Source organism: Heteronotia binoei, unplaced genomic scaffold (assembly GCF_032191835.1).
Source record: "Heteronotia binoei isolate CCM8104 ecotype False Entrance Well unplaced genomic scaffold, APGP_CSIRO_Hbin_v1 ptg001778l, whole genome shotgun sequence".
Taxonomy (NCBI): domain Eukaryota; kingdom Metazoa; phylum Chordata; class Lepidosauria; order Squamata; family Gekkonidae; genus Heteronotia; species Heteronotia binoei.
Window position 1 is genome coordinate 35652 of NW_026800399.1, and position 6672 is coordinate 42323.

The 6672-nt window shown below is 52.1% G+C and overlaps 1 long non-coding RNA gene across 1 annotated transcript; it reads right to left on the reverse strand.

The window, feature by feature from the left end:
- Positions 1-2174: 2174 nt before the first annotated feature.
- LOC132565872 (uncharacterized) lies at positions 2175-5192 on the reverse strand. The gene is made up of 4 exons (XR_009555000.1): positions 5063-5192; positions 4505-4555; positions 3731-3781; positions 2175-2325 (listed from the first exon to the last, which is right to left on the reverse strand). It is a non-coding gene; the product is annotated as an uncharacterized LOC132565872 (long non-coding RNA).
- Between the last annotated feature and the right edge of the window lie 1480 nt (positions 5193-6672).

The following is a 6672-nucleotide window of genomic DNA, read 5'->3' on the forward strand; positions in this document are numbered from 1 at the left end:
TCGTTGGGGGGGGGAGGGGGGAGGAGAGAGAGAAACGCGGAATAAATCTTCATTTTGGAGGCAATTAAAGTGTTGATTTCATTCGTGCCCTGCAGCGGTTCTTGTAATTTGCTCAAATAGCTTGATGTACCCGGCACTCCGGAGCTCTTAGAAACCCATTTTCTAGTTAGACTTGTTGGATTACAATTTATTTTTTTAAAAAAATAAAAATAAATTCGACAACAACTCGGTTGAATGGGGGGAAGGAGGAATCTTTCCTCATCCGGAGCTCAGAGCTTGTAGCCCTCCCCCCCCCCCATCACCACCACCGCAGCTTTAGACGCCCGGGGCCCCGATCCTCGGCTGCGGGGTCACTCCCCAACCTTGTTCCGCCTCTGGTGTAAGAAAGAGGGGACCGCGCCCCACCCCCCAACACGGTCCCACGCCTAGGGACCAAAAACGCGGTGGGGAAGGGGGGGCGGGAAGTCCTAGAAAGACTCGCAACTCCCGTTTTCCACTCTCCCCTCCCCCCTTTCCCCCAAATTTACATTTTTATCAATGAACCGCTTGCAACATTGTCGACGCTCGGTGACATTTCGCTCTCTCTCTCTCTCTCTCTCTCTCTCTCTCTCTCTCTCTCTCCTGGCTAACGCCAAACAAAACCCCAAAAAGGAGGGGGGGGGAGCCAGCCCCAGGCAGGGTCTACTCGGGAGTAAGCCGGAGCCTCTGGAACTGGGGGCCGAGTCCTTCGAGGGCGGGTGGGGATGGGGAGGTTTGCAGGGGAAAGAGAAGGGACTCCCGGAATTGCCAGAGGCTCTCTTTGGAAGCCGAAGCGAATGGCTCGAAACACGTCGCCGTCGTCTCCCCCCAACCTCCCCCCCCCCCAGGTCGAAGATGTTCTTGGTCATTGGCAAAGCTGCTCTAGGAGGCCTCTCCCTCCCCTTCCTCTCCCTCCCCCCCTTCAGATTTGGCTACGCCTGGCTTCTTAACAACTGGCCCCCGCCCTGAAGTGTCTACGAGCCACCGGATCAGAGCGCAAGAAAACAACTTCGAACCCGAGAATCTCTCCACCGCCAAGCCGCCTCCGGGGGGAAAACAAAACGGACGCCGGTTCGCTCCAGTTCCCGCTTTCCACAGCAACAACGCCAAACGCGGGTGTGGGGTGTGGGGGGGGGGGGGAGAGAAACATCCAATTGTGGTAGCCAAAGAAACGCCGACTGCTTTAAAGACACTTCCCCTCCCCTCCGACAACAACAAAAAAAGGGAGGGGACTTTAAAAGAAAACGCAACAATATTCCAGAGAAGACAGGGGTAATTCGGAAGGCAGTTCTCTCCTCCAACACACGCGCTTTCCAACCTGCGCTGGCACGCATCCGCCTGGGGTTTTGCATGCAAACCCCAGCTCGCACACCCGACGTGTGAACTCATCCAAAACCAAGAAGAGGCATACTGGAAAGACTAAAATATTTTTTAAAAAAATAAAATGCAGGGCGGTTTCTTCTGTTTTCCCCCTCCCTTATTTATTCTCCCCCCCCCCCCAAAAAAAGTCAAATAAAACCCTGCACAGCGGACCGGCTTTCTACAAAAGCAAGGCGCGCCCAGTTCCAAAAAAGCGTTCGGCGAAGGGAAACGGACAAGACAGGCTAATGAACCGTACACACAGGAAGAAAATAGCTCGCATTTGGTAGATTTCAAAACCCTCTTCTGTCTTCCTTTCCCCGGACCACCTATCTCGGATTCCTCCCCCCCCCCTTAATTCTTCTCTTCTTTCTGCCCCCACCCACCCACCCGACACGCCATTACCCCCAAGCCGGCAATTCGCAGCTAACGCTACCATGGTCCATTTTTTCACGACAACCAAAAAGAGAGAGAGAGAGGAGTAAATAAAGCAAAAGGCAAGAAATTAAAAGCGACAAGGAACAGGTCGAGTCGGCCTCCCCGCCACCCACCCGCCCTCGCTGCATTTACTAGCTCATCTCACCAGGTCGAATCCGCCACCGGCCCCTTAATGAAGCCATAATAGCCGCATTATTCAAGAGGGGGGAAAAAATTCATTTCGATGGAAATTTATCTAAAAGGGGACTTAATCGTATGCAAATAATAAAAAAAGGGGGCGTCGTGACCCCGGCGGAGGCAGCCTGCATACAGATCGGACGCGGCCCTTGCTCCAAGGCGAGGAGAAAGAGGAAATCGTCGTACCTGGTCCGTTAGATTCGCCGATCGGGTTATATCTTCGCTGTCCGACTTGGAGCCGCCTTCTCGGTCGTCTATCACCAAATCGATAGGCATTTTCCCTTTCAAGCAGCTAATGTACCGGTGGCAGAAATTGTCACATAGCTCGTGGACCTGCATCGCGACAGAAAGCGACACACAAGCGCACAGGAAACAAACAAACAAACAAAAAAAAAGAGATGTATATATAATCCAAAAAAAAAACCCAGCGCCGAGTCAAATTGACAAGAACAAATCAATTTCCCTTCTCTCGCCCTCTGACAACCGCAGTTCTAAATAGGGGGGACGCGGGGGCAATTATCTCCTTCCAGACGCACCCGGAATTAAGAATAACTTTCTCTCCTTCCCCCCACCCCCACCCCCGGACAAAATAGAGATATCCCAGAAAATTGATGTTGACAAGATGATTCGGAGCCTAGAAAGTATTCAACGCTCGTGTGAATGCATCTGCTTTCTCCGTGAACTGGGGACGCTTAAGGTACGCTAATGGAAGGCTCAGCCGGTTATATCGTCTTGGGGGGGGGGGAGTTTTCCTCTCCCCCCAAAAAAAACACCAAAGGATCTTTCCCCTTTTAGGGACAGCCGCCGCTGGAAATACAACCACCGCGACGCTAGCTTGAAAATGTCCCAAGCGCTGGAAATGAAACTTGTATTTTTCGTTGGGCTTATTTGAACTCCCCCCCCCCCCAAAGACAGCAATATCAGCCTGCTTGTTACTCTAAGATCAACTAGAGTTTTCCTCTCCCCCCTCCAAATATATTTAGAAACCTAGATGTCTCTTTTCAAAGTCAGTGGCGATTCTCTAATAGGCCGTTGACACCTCTAAAAGAAATCCCAGCCGCCCCCTTCTGGAAAGAGTTCTCATTCCGGCCCCGGTTTGGGGATATTCTTGCATTCCCGGGACGATTCTTCAACATTATCCTTCGAACGAAAACGGACCGGGCGTGGAAGGAATTCAAACCGGATTAAGTGGTTATCTGTGCGGAGGAGGGGAATCCGGTTCAAGAGGGGCGACTCCCTAAGGGGAGGATCTGCGCCCCGTGGGTGACCCTGACGATGGATTTCTTTAAAAGGGCGGGGGGGGGGGCCTCAAAAACGACCTCAAACCAAGGGAACTCTCTTGACCTACAGAGCTATCTCGCTAAAACAAGGGCTTTTTGCGGCCCAGGTAGTCATATGCGGAGTCATTGGCCTCTATATAAAGCTAGGCATTTTTAAAGCGCGGGGGGGGGGGGGCAATCCAAGGCCAGGCGTTTGGGATTCCATTTTTTTTCCTCTTTCACGGCCCCCCCCCCCTTTTAACCCCCTTTTAGTGGCTGAAATTGTAATTAAACCGCGAAGAGCAATGAGCTCCCTGATTGGTCTTGACACTAATTACCAGAAAGAAAGACATTTATGCAAATTCTCCCGAAGCTTCAACTTTATGAAATGTTGGGGAAGGGGAGAGGGAGGGGAGGAACTGTGGGGGGGGGGGGGCAGCGAAGAGAAAGTGGTGTCGAGGGCAGAGGGGCACAATTACCTTCTCTAATTCCAGCAGATGAAACCTTAATACTTGTATGGCTTGAATCATCTGTAAAAGACATATTTTAAAAAAAAAAAAATGAGCCTCTCTGTATCTGTGACTTAAACGGGGGGGGGGGGTGTGTCTCCTAGCAGCACGGTCCCTCCCCCCCCCCAAAAAAATACTTTCCTTAAAAAAAAAGTCGTTTTGATTTATGGCAACAATGCCAAAACCTTCTAGCGAGGCCCTGTGAGCTGTTGAGCCAGCTCTTCAAACGGTGTTCAGCTGGGTTTAAAAAAAAAAAATAAAATCTGATTGCTCTTGCAGCAAAGTGGCCCAAATTTCACCCGCTGTTAAAGAAGAATTTGATCTGCAGGAGAGGCTCTCTGGCCTTTAGAAACGCGCCCGGCCGTTCTTTAACTTTTTCAAATATATATATATCACTTTTTTAAAAAGAAGTTCCTTTAGTCAACTCTCTCTTTCCCCCGGCTCCCCTTTCAAAAACCCCTTTCCCATTAAGCCACAAAAAAGGTGCTCGGATAGCAACCGCATTTTGCGGATCTCGTGCGGAGCCAAGTCGGAGAAAACCAGGCGAGTCCCCCACCCGGACCTAGAATCTCAGCTTTCGCCTTTACACAGAACTCCGGTTTTAAAATAAATAAAGGCAACGCTCCCGTTTTCCTTCCCCGAAAAGTTTGGTTAGAAGGGGGGGGGGGGGGGCAGACGGCCTGTCCGCAAAAAAAAAACCAAAACAGAACATAACGTCGAAGAGATGCGGTGGGGAACTCTTACCAAATTATCCAGTTCAGGATTAGAAGAAAATAAGGGCTTCTCTGCTCTGATCTAAACAGAAGGAAAAGGGCGGGGAGGGGGGAGAGAGGCGGTTTTTAAAAATTATTTTTAAAGCAACTTTCATATAGGCAAGGCCAACTGCGTTCGGCCTTAGGGCCCGGGTCTATCCAGCAAGCGTGCCCCCCCCCCAACCTCCCCCATCCCCCCGCCCCCACACCAAATGGAAGTCCAACCGCTCCAATCCCTTTTCCCGGCCGCTCAGTCTCTTTTTTTCCAGACCAAAAAATCCCACTTGCGAGAGACCAGCGAGGGGAGGATATAGAAATCGCTGAAATACATTTACTGGGGAGAGGGAGATCTGCTGAACAGAAGATGCAACCCCCCCCACACACACACACACCGCTGTCCCTAAACATCTGCATGATTCTGGGGTGGGGGCTTGCGAGGGAAACCCCAGCCGCCCCCTCCTCTCTCTCTCTCTCTCTCTCCCAAGCCCGCTCCAAGGGAGTTCAGTAATTGGGACGGGGTGGGGGTGGGGGGTGGGAAAGAAAAGCTGACCTGTTTGGCGAAAACGGCGATGTCTTCGTTGAAGGACTCCGACGAGCAGACATCGCCCCCCGCCACCCCGGGCTCGCGGGGGGTACAGGTGGCCAGCTCGCATTTCTCGAAAATCAAGGCTAAAAGGGGGGAAAAGCGGGTGGCTGCGACGGGGAGGGGGGGGGGGGAGAGAAAAAGAGAGAGCTGTCATCTCCCTCCACAGACCCAGGGGTCCAACAGGAGAGGGAGGCTGCCTGGGCGGGGCGGGGAGTAGAAGGAGACCAAATCTTCGTCGCGCACTTTTCCTGCAAACCCCCCCCCCCCCCTTTCCCCAGCGCACGAGCGCCCGAGGCTGCGGTCACACCCGCGAAATGATGCGCTTTCAACCCACTTTCGATGCCGGGATTTGACTGTGCGAAGTGGCCGAATCCAGTTGAAAAGTGCATTGGAAGTGGATTGAAAGTGCATGATGTAGCTGAATAATGCACTTTCAACCCGCTTTCCCTGGCATGATGTAGCTGAATAATGCACTTTCCAACCGGGTTTGGCCAGTTCCAGTTGGAAAGTGCATCGACAGCGGATGGAAAGCGCATTGTCGGATGCATGAAATCGCAGCCCCGGACACGCAGACATCTCTTGCCCCCACCCCGCCTGATAATCTGCACCCCTCAGATAGAGACGCCTCGCCGCTGGAGGCTCAACGCTCAAGCCCCCTTCGAGAAGGGCTTGCCAGAGCGCCAGAGGCAGGAGAGGGGGAAACCCCACAATCCTCTAAAATGGTTCCATCAACCATTTTAGAGGAACTTTGAATATCTATCTATCTATCTATCTATCTATCTATCTATCTATCTATCTATCTATCTATCTATCTATCTATCTATCTATCTATCTATCTATCTATCTATCTATCTATCTATCTATCTATCTATCTATCATCTTCTCTTTCCCCCTTCACTCCGAGTGTTGATCTGGGGACAGAGCTGGGGGGGGGGGGAGCCTAAGGCCCGGTTTCATCTGACCCGGGGAGCAGAATCCCACCGAGAAGCAGCAGCAGCGCCTCTCCCTAGCCGCTTGAGCGGTGCAGAAAGGCGAGAGACGCAACAAAAACGCATAATATAAGTTCCCTTCGGCTAAGGCCAGCCGGACCCTCGGTCTCCTCCGCAGCCGTCATCCAGCCGACGGCTTGCATGTGAAGCTGGCATTCGGCCCCCCCCCCTCCCAAAAAATATAAATGTTCCTGAGTTAACCGCGAGCTAAAAAGACCCCCCCCCCCCGGGCATCCGAGCGAGCGGGCAGCGCTTCGTTTTTTTTCAGCCCGCCTTCCCAGTCTGTTCAGGATGAAATGAAGAAAAAGGAATTTTGGGGGGCGGGCAGGGAAAGTTTGCAAGGCCTCTGCTCCCCTCCCCGCCAAAAAGGAGGCCGAGGTTTTGGAGGAAGCCGTCGCGAGGGGGCCGGATAGAATTCGGCCAAGAGAGAAAGTCTGGGTTTTTTTGCAAAAAGTTTCATTCAGAGCCGCTGCAAACTCGGAGCTTGTGGGTGGGTGAAGGATCTGAGAGGCTCAGAACTCTTCCGTGAAGGACCCCCCCCCCTTTATTTTTATTTTGTTGCAAGTATTTAGCCTTCTTCCAGGA